The sequence below is a fragment of the Hypanus sabinus genome, chromosome 10, assembly GCF_030144855.1.
Source record: "Hypanus sabinus isolate sHypSab1 chromosome 10, sHypSab1.hap1, whole genome shotgun sequence".
In the NCBI taxonomy this organism is placed as follows: Eukaryota; Metazoa; Chordata; class Chondrichthyes; order Myliobatiformes; family Dasyatidae; genus Hypanus; species Hypanus sabinus.
In genome coordinates this window covers 73,568,624-73,582,973 of record NC_082715.1, presented here as the reverse complement: position 1 = coordinate 73,582,973, position 14,350 = coordinate 73,568,624, and the positions used below count along the sequence as shown (strand labels likewise).

The 14,350-nt window shown below is 42.6% G+C and overlaps 1 protein-coding gene across 2 annotated transcripts in view; it reads left to right on the top strand.

The window, feature by feature from the left end:
- Window positions 1–6,520: 6,520 nt before the first annotated feature.
- elovl5 (ELOVL fatty acid elongase 5) overlaps window positions 6,521–14,350 on the top strand; it is a 215,500-nt gene continuing 207,670 nt past the window's right edge. For both annotated transcript variants that reach the window (XM_059982053.1, XM_059982052.1), the window contains exon 1: window positions 6,521–6,784. The gene's annotated coding sequence lies outside the window, so the exon portion shown is untranslated. The remainder of the gene's footprint in view (window positions 6,785–14,350) is intronic.

Genomic DNA, 14,350 nt, shown 5'->3' with positions numbered 1-14,350 from the left:
CTTTCACTCACGTTCGTTCGCTGCAGTTTTCTTTTCTCAGCTGGACAATAAATATCAGGGATGAGAGTAAGAAGAGCAAGCCTTTAATCAGGAGGGCTGTCGAGATTTTAAAAGCCAAAATTTTCGCGGCACGTTGTCCGAGTTGAGCGTCCGATCAGCAAGAGGCAATGCGTAAAAAAGAGCTGTCTCTCACTCACGTTCGCGTTCAACATGTTTTTGTTTAGCAGCGCTTCGAGGGAATTTTCCCTCGGTTCGACAATAAACATCAAGACTGATGTAAAAAGAGCTATCTTTCAGTCAGGTTGCAGTTATGATTTTAAAAACAGAACTTTGCAGCAATATTCACTTAGCTGCACAATAAACATCCGGGCTAAATGTAAAAAGAGCTACGCTTTTATTTTGGAGAGCCATCGAGATTTGTTCGCTGCAGTTTTTTTTTTCAGTTGGACAATACATATCAGGGATGAGAATAAAAAGAGCTTTATTTCAATCAGGATGGCTGTCGACTTTTTAAACGCAAAAAAATTCGCGGCGCATTGTCCGAGTTGAGAGTCCAATCAGCAAGAGGCGATGCGTAAAAACAGCTGTCATTCACTCACTTTCGCGTCCACGATGTTTCCAGCAGCGCTTCGAGGCAATTTTCTCTCAGTTCGACAATAAACGTCGGGGCTGAGTGTAAAAATAGCTATCTTTCTGTAAAATACGCTTCAAAGATTTTAAAAACAGAACTTCGCTGCAATATTCACTCAGCTGCACAATAAACATCCGGTCTAGTTGTAAAAAGAGCGATCCTTTTCAGTTGGACAATAAACATCAGGGGTGAGTGAAAAAAGAGCTCACTTCTACTCATGGGGGCCGTCGGGATTTTAAAAGATAAAATTTTCGCTTTAGCGGTTTGTCTGAGTTGAGCTACCAATCAGCAAGAGGAAGAGCGTAAGCGGTCCTTTCAATCAGGTCCGCTTCATGACTTCAAAAGCACTTCTTCACGGCAGTTCCCTCAGTTGGACAATCGACTTCAAACTGTGTAAGAGAGCTACCTTTCAATCAGGAGGGCGGTGGAGGCAAAAATTTCGTGGCAGGTTGTCTGAGTTGAGGAACAACCGAGGAGGATGGCGTGCGTGGAAAAAAGCTACCTTTCTGTCAGATCACCGTTCAAGATTTTGTCGAGGAAATTTTTGTCTCAGTTCCAAAATATACCACAGGGCTGAGTGTTAAAAGAGCTATTTCTCAGTCAGGTTCGCATTCGAGATTTGAAAATCGGAGCTTCACGGAAATCCTCTGGAAGCTGGACAATAAACATCAGGTATGAGTGTGAAAAGAGATACCTTCTAATCTGGAAGGCGATCGTGATTTAGAAAGCAGAGCTTCAGGGTAGTCGTCTCTCAGATGAACAATAAAGGTGTGGGCTAAGTGTAAAAAGCGTTGACTTTTCTTCATAAGGGCCACAGAGATTTCGCAGACAGCTTAGCGGCGGTTTTCTCGCAGATGGACGATAAACATCAGGGTGGAGTGCAAAAAGAGCTACCTCTACTGAAGAGGGCTGTCGAGATTTCGAATGCAAATTTTTCGCCGCAGTTTGTCTCAGTTGCGCGACCAACCAGCAAGTGGCAGTGCGTAAAAACTGAGCTATCTTTCACTCAGGATCGCGTTCAAGATTTTAAAAACTGAACTTCGCTGCAATCATCTCATAGCTGCACAATAAATGTCCGGGCTAAATGTAAAAAGAGCTATGCTTTTAATTTGGGGAGCCATCGAGATTTGGAAAGCAGCTTCCTTCGCCGCAGTTTTATTCAGCTGGACAATGAATATCAGGGCTGAGAATAAAAAGAGCTAAATTTCATCAGGAGGGCTGTCGAGATTTTAGACACCAGAGTATTCGCGGCACGTTGTCTGAGTTGAGCGTCCATTCAGCAAGAGGCAATGTGTAAAAAAAGAGCTGTCTTTCACTCACGATCGCCTTGAAGGTGTTTTTTTAGCAGCGCTTCGAGGAAATTTTCCCTCAGTTCAAGAATAAAAATCAGGGCTGAGTGTCAAAAGAGCTGTCTTTCAGTCAGGTTCGCATTCAAGATTTTTTCAGCAGCGCTCCAAGGCAATTTACTCAGTTCGACAATAAACATCAGGGTTGAGTAAAAAGAGCTGTCTTTCAGTCAGGTTCGTGTTCAAGATTTTAAAAACAACTTCGCTGCAATCTTCACTTAGCTGCACAATAAATGTCCGGGCTAAATGTAAAAAGAGATAAACTTTAATTTTGGAGAACCAGCGAGATTTGGAAAACACATTCGTTCGCTGCAGTTTTCTTTTCTCAGCTGGACAATAAATATCAGGGATGAGAGTAAGAAGAGCAAGCCTTTAATCAGGAGGGCTGTCGAGATTTTAAATGCAAATATTTTCGCGGCACTTTGAATTGAGCGCCAATTCAGCAAGAGGCGATGCGTACAAAAGAGCTGTCTCTCACTCACGTTGGCGTTCAAGATTTTCTTTAGCAGCGCTTCCATTGAATTTTCCCTCAGTCCGAGAACAAACATCAGGGCTGAGTGTAAAACGATCTATGGGTCAATCAGCTTCCCGTTCAAGATTTTTTCAGCAGCGCTTCGAGGCAATTTTCTCTCAGTTCGACAATATACCTCAGGGCTGACTTGAAAGAGCTATCTTTCAGGCAGGTTCGCATTCAAGATTTTAAAATCAGAGTTTCGCGGCAATCTTGTGTCAGCCGGACAATGAACAACTGGTATAAGTGTAAAAAGAGCTACTAATTTGGTGTGCGATCGTGTTTTAGAAAGCAGAGCTTCAGAGTATTCATCTCTGAGATGAACAATAACTGTCTGGGCTAAGTGTAAAAAGCGTTGACTTTTAATCATAAGGGCCACCGAGATCTAGCAAACAGCTTCGCGGCGTTTTTCTCGCAGATGTACGATAAACATCAGGGTGGAGTGCAAAAAGAGCTACCTCTACTAAAGAGGGCTGTCGAGATTTCAAAGGCAGGAGGTGCGCGTCCAATCAGCAAGTGGCAGTGCGTAAAAACTGAGCTGTCTTTCACTCAGGATCGCGTTCAAGATTTTAAAAACTGAACTTCGCTGCAATCTTCTCATAGCTGCACAATAAATGTCCGGGCTAAATGTAAAAAGAGCTATGCTTTTAATTTGGGGAGCCATCGAGACATGGAAAGCAGGTTCGTTCGCTGCAGTTTTTTTTCCGGCTGGACAATAAATATCAGGGCTGAGAATCAAAAGAGCAAACTTTTAACCAGGAGGGCTATCGAGATTGTAAACGCAAAAATTTTCGCGGCACGTTGTCTGAGTTGGGCGTTCATTCAGCAAGAGGCAACGCGTAAAAAAGAGCTGTCTTTCAATCACGTTCGCGTTCAAGGTGAATTTTAGCAGCGCTTCGAGGGAATTTTCCCTCAGTTCAAGAATAAACATCATGGCTGAGTGTCAAAAGAGCTGTTTTTCAGTCAGGTTCGCATTCAAGATTTTTTCAGCAGCGCTCCAAGGCAATTTACTCAGTTCGACAATAAACATCAGGGTTGAGTAAAAAGAGCTGTCTTTCAGTCAGGTTCGTGTTCAAGATTTTAAAAACAACTTCGCTGCAATCTTCACTTAGCTGCACAATAAATGTCCGGGCTAAATGTAAAAAGAGATAAACTTTTATTTTGGAGAACCAGCGAGATTTGGAAAACACGTTCGTTCGCTGCAGTTTTCTTTTCTCAGCTGGACAATAAATATCAGGGATGAGAGTAAGAAGAGCAAGCCTTTAATCAGGAGGGCTGTCGAGATTTTAAATGCAAATATTTTCGCGGCACTTTGAATTGAGCGCCAATTCAGCAAGAGGCGATGCGTACAAAAGAGCTGTCTCTCACTCACGTTGGCGTTCAAGATTTTCTTTAGCAGCGCTTCCAGGGAATTTTCCCTCAGTCCGAGAACAAACATCAGGGCTGAGTGTAAAACGATCTATGGGTCAATCAGCTTCCCGTTCAAGATTTTTTCAGCAGCGCTTCGAGGCAATTTTCTCTCAGTTCGACAATATACCTCAGGGCTGACTTGAAAGAGCTATCTTTCAGGCAGGTTCGCATTCAAGATTTTAAAATCAGAGTTTCGCGGCAATCTTGTGTCAGCCGGACAATGAACAACTGGTATAAGTGTAATAAGAGCTACTAATTTGGTGTGCGATCGTGTTTTAGAAAGCAGAGCTTCTGAGTATTCATCTCTGAGATGAACAATAACTGTCTGGGCTAAGTGTAAAAAGCGTTGACTTTTAATCATAACGGCCACCGAGATCTAGCAAACAGCTTCGCGGCGTTTTTCTCGCAGATGGACGATAAACATCAGGGTGGAGTGCAAAAAGAGCTACCTCTACTAAAGAGGGCTGTCGAGATTTCAAAGGCAGGAGGTGCGCGTCCAATCAGCAAGTGGCAGTGCGTAAAAACTGAGCTGTCTTTCACTCAGGATCGCGTTCAAGATTTTAAAAACTGAACTTCGCTGCAATCTTCTCATAGCTGCACAATAAATGTCCGGGCTAAATGTAAAAAGAGCTATGCTTTTAATTTGGGGAGCCATCGAGATTTGGAAAGCAGCTTCCTTCGCCGCAGTTTTATTCAGCTGGACAATGAATATCAGGGCTGAGAATAAAAAGAGCTAAATTTCATCAGGAGGGCTGTCGAGATTTTAGACACCAGAGTATTCGCGGCACGTTGTCTGAGTTGAGCGTCCATTCAGCAAGAGGCAATGAGTAAAAAAAAAACCCTGTCTTTCAGTCAGGTTCGCATTCAAGATTTTTTCAGCAGCGCTTCGAGGAAATTTTCTCTCAGTTCGACAATGAGCATTAAGACTGCGTGTTAAAAGAGCTTTCTTTCACTCAGGATCGCGTTCAAGATTTTGAAAGCTGAACATCGCTGCAATCATCTCTTAGCTGCACAATAAATATCCGGGCTAAATGTAAAAACAGATGAGCTTTTAATTTGGAGAGCCATCGAGACATGGAAAGCAGGTTCGTTCGCTGCAGTTTTTTTTCCGGCTGGACAATAAATATCAGGGCTGAGAATCAAAAGAGCAAACCTTTAACCAGGAGGGCTATCGAGATTGTAAACGCAAAAATTTTCGCGGCACGTTGTCTGAGTTGAGCGTTCATTCAGCAAGAGGCAACGCGTAAAAAAGAGCTGTCTTTCACTCACGTTCGCGTTCAAGGTGGATTTTAGCAGCGCTTCGAGGGAATTTTCCCTCAGTTCAAGAATAAACATCAGGGCTGAGTGTCAAAAGAGCTGTCTTTCAGTCAGGTTCGCATTCAAGATTTTTTCAGCAGCGCTCCAAGGCAATTTACTCAGTTCGACAATAAACATCAGGGTTGAGTAAAAAGAGCTGTCTTTCAGTCAGGTTCGTGTTCAAGATTTTAAAAACAACTTCGCTGCAATCTTCACTTAGCTACACAATAAATGTCCGGGCTAAATGTAAAAAGAGATAAACTTTAATTTTGGAGAACCAGCGAGATTTGGAAAACACGTTCGTTCGCTGCAGTTTTCTTTTCTCAGCTGGACAATAAATATCAGGGATGAGAGTAAGAAGAGCAAGCCTTTAATCAGGAGGGCTGTCGAGATTTTAAAAGCAAAAATTTTCGCGGCACGTTGTCCGAGTTGAGCGTCCGATCAGCAAGAGGCAATGCGTAAAAAAGAGCTGTCTCTCACTCACGTTCGCGTTCAACATGTTTTTGTTTAGCAGCGCTTCGAGGGAATTTTCCCTCGGTTCGACAATAAACATCAAGACTGATGTAAAAAGAGCTATCTTTCAGTCAGGTTGCAGTTATGATTTTAAAAACAGAACTTTGCAGCAATATTCACTTAGCTGCACAATAAACATCCGGGCTAAATGTAAAAAGAGCTACGCTTTTATTTTGGAGAGCCATCGAGATTTGTTCGCTGCAGTTTTTTTTCAGTTGGACAATACATATCAGGGATGAGAATAAAAAGAGCTTTTTTTTTCAATCAGGATGGCTGTCGACTTTTTAAACGCAAAAAAATTCGCGGCGCATTGTCCGAGTTGAGCGTCCAATCAGCAAGAGGCGATGCGTAAAAACAGCTGTCATTCACTCACTTTCGCGTCCACGATGTTTCCAGCAGCGCTTCGAGGCAATTTTCTCTCAGTTCGACAATAAACGTCGGGGCTGAGTGTAAAAATAGCTATCTTTCTGTAAAATACGCTTCAAAGATTTTAAAAACAGAACTTCGCTGCAATATTCACTCAGCTGCACAATAAACATCCGGTCTAGTTGTAAAAAGAGCGATCCTTTTAAGTTGGACAATAAACATCAGGGGTGAGTGTAAAAAGAGCTCACTTCTACTCATGGGGGCCGTCGGGATTTTAAAAGAGAAAATTTTCGCTTTAGCGGTTTGTCTGAGTTGAGCTACCAATCAGCAAGAGGAAGAGCATAAGCGGTCCTTTCAATCAGGTCCGCTTCATGACTTCAAAAGCACTTCTTCACGGCAGTTCCCTCAGTTGGACAATCGACTTCAAACTGTGTAAGAGAGCTACCTTTCAATCAGGAGGGCGGTGGAGGCAAAAATTTCGTGGCAGGTTGTCTGAGTTGAGGAACGACCGAGGAGGATGGCGTGCGTGGAAAAAAGCTACCTTTCTGTCAGATCACCGTTCAAGATTTTGTCGAGGAAATTTTTGTCTCAGTTCCAAAATATACCACAGGGCTGAGTGTTAAAAGAGCTATTTCTCAGTCAGGTTCGCATTCGAGATTTGAAAATCGGAGCTTCACGGAAATCCTCTGGAAGCTGGACAATAAACATCAGGTATGAGTGTGAAAAGAGATACCTTCTAATCTGGAAGGCGATCGTGATTTAGAAAGCAGACCTTCAGGGTAGTCGTCTCTGAGATGAACAATAACTGTCTGGGCTAAGTGTAAAAAGCGTTGACTTCTAATCATAAGGGCCACCGAGATCTAGCAAACAGCTTCGCGGCGTTTTTCTCGCAGATGGACGATAAACAACAGGGTGTAGTGCAAAAAGAGCTACCTCTACTAAAGAGGGCTGTCGAGATTTCGAATGCAAATTTTTCGCCGCAGTTTGTCTCAGTTGCGCGACCAATCAGCAAGTGGCAGTGCGTAAAAACTGAGCTATCTTTCACTCAGGATCGCGTTCAAGATTTTAAAAACTGAACTTCGCTGCAATCATCTCATAGCTGCACAATAAATGTCCGGGCTAAATGTAAAAACAGATGAGCTTTTAATTTGGAGAGCCATCGAGACATGGAAAGCAGCTTCCTTCGCCGCAGTTTTATTCGGCTGGACAATGAATATCAGGGCTGAGAATAAAAATAGCTAAATTTCATCAGGAGGGCTGTCGAGATTGTAAACGCAAAAATTTTCGCGGCACGTTGAGTTGAGCATTCATTCAGCAAGAGGCAACGCGTAAAAAAAGAGCTGTCTTTCACTCACGTTCGCGTTCAAGGTGGATTTTAGCAGCGCTTCGAGGGAATTTTCCCTCAGTTCAAGAATAAACATCAGGGCTGAGTGTCAAAAGAGCTGTTTTTCAGTCAGGTTCGCATTCAAGATTTTTTCAACAGCGCTCCAAGGCAATTTACTCAGTTCGACAATAAACATCAGGGTTGAGTAAAAAGAGCGGTCTTTCAGTCAGGTTCGTGTTCAAGATTTTAAAAACAACTTCGCTGCAATCTTCACTTAGCTGCACAATAAATGTCCGGGCTAAATGTAAAAAGAGATAAACTTTAATTTTGGAGAACCAGCGAGATTTGGAAAACACGTTCGTTCGCTGCAGTTTTCTTTTCTCAGCTGGACAATAAATATCAGGGATGAGAGTAAGAAGAGCAAGCCTTTAATCAGGAGGGCTGTCGAGATTTTAAATGCAAATATTTTCGCGGCACTTTGAATTGAGCGCCAATTCAGCAAGAGGCGATGCGTACAAAAGAGCTGTCTCTCACTCACGTTGGCGTTCAAGATTTTCTTTAGCAGCGCTTCCAGGGAATTTTCCCTCAGTCCGAGAACAAACATCAGGGCTGAGCGTAAAACGATCTATGGGTCAATCAGCTTCCCGTTCAAGGTTTTTTCAGCAGCGCTTCGAGGAAATTTTCTCAGTTCGACAATATACCTCAGGGCTGACTTGAAAGAGCTATCTTTCAGGCAGGTTCGCATTCAAGATTTTAAAATCAGAGTTTCGCGGCAATCTTGTGTCAGCCGGACAATGAACAACTGGTATAAGTGTAAAAAGAGCTACTAATTTGGTGTGCGATCGTGTTTTAGAAAGCAGAGCTTCTGAGTATTCATCTCTGAGATGAACAATAACTGTCTGGGCTAAGTGTAAAAAGCGTTGACTTTTAATCATAAGGGCCACCGAGATCTAGCAAACAGCTTCGCGGCGTTTTTCTCGCAGATGTACGATAAACATCAGGGTGGAGTGCAAAAAGAGCTACCTCTACTAAAGAGGGCTGTCGAGATTTCAAAGGCAGGAGGTGCGCGTCCAATCAGCAAGTGGCAGTGCGTAAAAACTGAGCTGTCTTTCACTCAGGATCGCGTTCAAGATTTTAAAAACTGAACTTCGCTGCAATCTTCTCATAGCTGCACAATAAATGTCCGGGCTAAATGTAAAAAGAGCTATGCTTTTAATTTGGGGAGCCATCGAGACATGGAAAGCAGGTTCGTTCGCTGCAGTTTTTTTTCCGGCTGGACAATAAATATCAGGGCTGAGAATCAAAAGAGCAAACTTTTAACCAGGAGGGCTATCGAGATTGTAAACGCAAAAATTTTCGCGGCACGTTGTCTGAGTTGGGCGTTCATTCAGCAAGAGGCAACGCGTAAAAAAAGAGCTGTCTTTCAATCACGTTCGCGTTCAAGGTGAATTTTAGCAGCGCTTCGAGGGAATTTTCCCTCAGTTCAAGAATAAACATCATGGCTGAGTGTCAAAAGAGCTGTTTTTCAGTCAGGTTCGCATTCAAGATTTTTTCAGCAGCGCTCCAAGGCAATTTACTCAGTTCGACAATAAACATCAGGGTTGAGTAAAAAGAGCTGTCTTTCAGTCAGGTTCGTGTTCAAGATTTTAAAAACAACTTCGCTGCAATCTTCACTTAGCTGCACAATAAATGTCCGGGCTAAATGTAAAAAGAGATAAACTTTTATTTTGGAGAACCAGCGAGATTTGGAAAACACGTTCGTTCGCTGCAGTTTTCTTTTCTCAGCTGGACAATAAATATCAGGGATGAGAGTAAGAAGAGCAAGCCTTTAATCAGGAGGGCTGTCGAGATTTTAAATGCAAATATTTTCGCGGCACTTTGAATTGAGCGCCAATTCAGCAAGAGGCGATGCGTACAAAAGAGCTGTCTCTCACTCACGTTGGCGTTCAAGATTTTCTTTAGCAGCGCTTCCAGGGAATTTTCCCTCAGTCCGAGAACAAACATCAGGGCTGAGTGTAAAACGATCTATGGGTCAATCAGCTTCCCGTTCAAGATTTTTTCAGCAGCGCTTCGAGGAAATTTTCTCAGTTCGACAATATACCTCAGGGCTGACTTGAAAGAGCTATCTTTCAGGCAGGTTCGCATTCAAGATTTTAAAATCAGAGTTTTGCGGCAATCTTGTGTCAGCCGGACAATGAACAACTGGTATAAGTGTAATAAGAGCTACTAATTTGGTGTGCGATCGTGTTTTAGAAAGCAGAGCTTCTGAGTATTCATCTCTGAGATGAACAATAACTGTCTGGGCTAAGTGTAAAAAGCGTTGACTTTTAATCATAACGGCCACCGAGATCTAGCAAACAGCTTCGCGGCGTTTTTCTCGCAGATGGACGATAAACATCAGGGTGGAGTGCAAAAAGAGCTACCTCTACTAAAGAGGGCTGTCGAGATTTCAAAGGCAGGAGGTGCGCGTCCAATCAGCAAGTGGCAGTGCGTAAAAACTGAGCTGTCTTTCACTCAGGATCGCGTTCAAGATTTTAAAAACTGAACTTCGCTGCAATCTTCTCATAGCTGCACAATAAATGTCCGGGCTAAATGTAAAAAGAGCTATGCTTTTAATTTGGGGAGCCATCGAGATTTGGAAAGCAGCTTCCTTCGCCGCAGTTTTATTCAGCTGGACAATGAATATCAGGGCTGAGAATAAAAAGAGCTAAATTTCATCAGGAGGGCTGTCGAGATTTTAGACACCAGAGTATTCGCGGCACGTTGTCTGAGTTGAGCGTCCATTCAGCAAGAGGCAATGAGTAAAAAAAAACCCTGTCTTTCAGTCAGGTTCGCATTCAAGATTTTTTCAGCAGCGCTTCGAGGAAATTTTCTCTCAGTTCGACAATGAGCATTAAGACTGCGTGTTAAAAGAGCTTTCTTTCACTCAGGATCGCGTTCAAGATTTTGAAAGCTGAACATCGCTGCAATCATCTCTTAGCTGCACAATAAATATCCGGGCTAAATGTAAAAACAGATGAGCTTTTAATTTGGAGAGCCATCGAGACATGGAAAGCAGGTTCGTTCGCTGCAGTTTTTTTTTCCGGCTGGACAATAAATATCAGGGCTGAGAATCAAAAGAGCAAACCTTTAACCAGGAGGGCTATCGAGATTGTAAACGCAAAAATTTTCGCGGCACGTTGTCTGAGTTGAGCGTTCATTCAGCAAGAGGCAACGCGTAAAAAAGAGCTGTCTTTCACTCACGTTCGCGTTCAAGGTGGATTTTAGCAGCGCTTCGAGGGAATTTTCCCTCAGTTCAAGAATAAACATCAGGGCTGAGTGTCAAAAGAGCTGTCTTTCAGTCAGGTTCGCATTCAAGATTTTTTCAGCAGCGCTCCAAGGCAATTTACTCAGTTCGACAATAAACATCAGGGTTGAGTAAAAAGAGCTGTCTTTCAGTCAGGTTCGTGTTCAAGATTTTAAAAACAACTTCGCTGCAATCTTCACTTAGCTACACAATAAATGTCCGGGCTAAATGTAAAAAGAGATAAACTTTAATTTTGGAGAACCAGCGAGATTTGGAAAACACGTTCGTTCGCTGCAGTTTTCTTTTCTCAGCTGGACAATAAATATCAGGGATGAGAGTAAGAAGAGCAAGCCTTTAATCAGGAGGGCTGTCGAGATTTTAAAAGCCAAAATTTTCGCGGCACGTTGTCCGAGTTGAGCGTCCGATCAGCAAGAGGCAATGCGTAAAAAAGAGCTGTCTTTCACTCACGTTCGCGTTCAAGGTGGATTTTAGCAGCGCTTCGAGGGAATTTTCCCTCAGTTCAAGAATAACCATCAGGGCTGAGTGTAAAAAGAGCTGTCTTTCAGTCAGGTTCGCATTCAAGAGTTTAAAATCAGCTTCACGGAAATCCTCTGGAAGCTGGACAATAAACATCAGGTATGAGTGTGAAAAGAGATACCTTCTAATCTGGAAGGCGATCGTGATTTAGAAAGCAGAGCTTCAGGGTAGTCGTCTCTCAGATGAACAATAAAGGTCTGGGCTAAGTGTAAAAAGCGTTGACTTTTAATCATAAGGGCCACCGAGATCTAGCAAACAGCTTCGCGGCGTTTTTCTCGCAGATGGACGATAAACATCAGGGTGGAGTGCAAAAAGAGCTACCTCTACTAAAGAGGGCTGTCGAGATTTCAAAGGCAGGAGGTGCGCGTCCAATCAGCAAGTGGCAGTGCGTAAAAACTGAGCTGTCTTTCACTCAGGATCGCGTTCAAGATTTTAAAAACTGAACTTCGCTGCAATCTTCTCATAGCTGCACAATAAATGTCCGGGCTAAATGTAAAAAGAGCTATGCTTTTAATTTGGGGAGCCATCGAGACATGGAAAGCAGCTTCCTTCGCCGCAGTTTTATTCAGCTGGACAATGAATATCAGGGCTGAGAATAAAAAGAGCTAAATTTCATCAGGAGGGCTGTCGAGATTTTAGACACCAGAGTATTCGCGGCACGTTGTCTGAGTTGAGCGTCCATTCAGCAAGAGGCAATGAGTAAAAAAGGAGCTGTCTTTCACTCGCGTTTGCGTTCAAGGTGGTTTTTGGCAGCGCTTCGAGGGAATTTTCTCTAGTTGACAATAAACATCAAGACTGATGTAAAAACAGCTATCTTTCAGTCAGATTGCAGTTATGATTTTAAAAACAGATCTTCGCTGCAATATTCACTTAGCTGCACAATAAACATCCGGCCTAGTTGTAAAAAGAGCTACCCTTTTATTTTGGAGAGCCATCGATATTTGTAAAACAGGTTCGTTCGCTGTAGTTTTTGCTCAGCTGGATAATAAATATCAGGGATGAGAGTAAAAAGAGCTAACCTTTAATCAGGAGGGCTGTCGAGATTTTAAACGCAAATTTTTCGCGGCACTTTGAATTCAGCAGCCATTCAGCAAGAGGCAGTGCGTAGAAAAAGATCTATCTTTCACTTAGGGTCGCGTTCACGGTGTTTTCAGCAGCGCTTGGAGGGAAATTTCAGTTCGAGAATAAACATCATGGTTGAGTGTAAAAAGACTTATCTTTCAGTCAGGGTCGCGGTCAAGATTTTTTCAGCAGCGCTTCGAGGCAATTTTCTCTCAGTTCGACAATATACCTCAGGGCTGACTTGAAAGAGCTATCTTTCAGGCAGGTTCGCATTCAAGATTTTAAAATCAGAGCTTTGCTTTGTGTTACTTCCTTTAAAAACTAACAGATTTGTCAGGCAAGTTTTCCCTTTATAAAAACCATGCTGACTTTGACTTATTTTATCATTAGTTTCCAAGTATATCAAAGCCTCACCCTTAATAGTAGACTTCAACACTTTCCAAACCACAGAGATTAGGTGAACTGGCTTACAATTTCCTTTCTTTTGCCTTCCTCATTTCTTAAAGAGTGGAGTGACTTTTAATATCTCCCACCTCTAGGATCATGCCGGAATCAAGTGATTCTTGTAGGATCATGACCAATGTCCTTACTTTCTCAATAAGTCTTGCATGGGGTACTTTATCAAATGCCTTGGTGAATTCTATACACACTATATCTACTTCTTTACATTCATCAATGTGTTTAGTCACATCTTCAAAAAATTCAATCAGGCTCGAAAGGCACAACTTGCCTTTGACAAGGCCATGTTGACTATTACTAATCATATTATGCTTCTCCATATGTTTATAAATCCTGCCTCTCAGGGTCTTCTCCATCACCCTACCAACCACTGAATGAAGACTCACTGGCCTATAATCTCCGGAACCTCTCCAGTAATCATTAATGATGGAAAGATCATTGTCAAAGGCTCAGCAATCTCCTCTCTTGTTTCCCACAGTAGGCTGGGGTACATCACATCCGGTCCCAGTGACTTATCCAACTTGATGCTTTCCAAATGCTTGAGCACATCCTCTTCCCCAATATCTAAATGCTCAAGTTCTTTGCAAGTCATCCATACAATGACCAAGATCTTTTTCCATAGTGAATACTGAAGTAAAATATTCATTAAGTGCCTCCGCTATTTCCTCCTGATCCATATACAGTACACTTTTCCACTGTCACATATGATTGGTCCTATTCTCTCACGTCTGATCCTTTTGCTCTTCACCTACTTGTAGAATGCCTTGGGGTTTTCCTCCTAATTTCATTCTTAAACTCCTTCCTACTAGCCTTATAATCTTCTAGATTACTATCATTATCTAGTTTTTTGAACCATTCATAAACTCTTGTCTTCTTGATGAGATTTACAACAGCCTTTGTACACCACATATCTTGACCCTACCATCCTTTCCATGTCTCATTGGAATGTACCTACTCAGAACCCCATGCAAATATCCCCTGAACATTTGCCACATTTCTTCCATACGTTTCCCTGAGAATATCTGTTTCCAATTTATGATTCCAAGTTCCTGCCTGATAGCCCCATATTTCCCTTACTGCAATTAAATGTTTCCCTAATTTGCCTGTTCCTATCCCTCTCCAATGCTATGGTAAAGGACATAGAATTGTGATCACTATCTCCAAAATGCTCTCCCACTGAGAGACCTGACACCTAACCAGGTTCATTTCCCAATACCAGATCAAGTACAGCCTCTCCTCTTGTAGGCCTATCTACATATTGTGTCAAGAAACCTTTGTGAACACACCTAACAAACTACCCCATCTAAACCCCTCACTCTAAGGAGATGCCAATCAATATTTAGGAAATTAAAATCTCCCACCACAACAACCTTGTTATTATTACTCCTTTCCAGGATCTGTCTCCCTATCTGCTCCTCGATGTCCCTGTTACAATTGAGTGTTTTATAAAAGACACCCAGTAGAGTTATTGACCCCTTCATATTCCTAACTTCCACCCACAGAGGCTCCAGAGCCAACCCCCTCAGTGTCCCCACACCTCCCCCCTCACCACCATTCCGGGCCCCAGACAGTCCTTCCAGGTGAGGCAACACTTCACATGTGAGTCTGC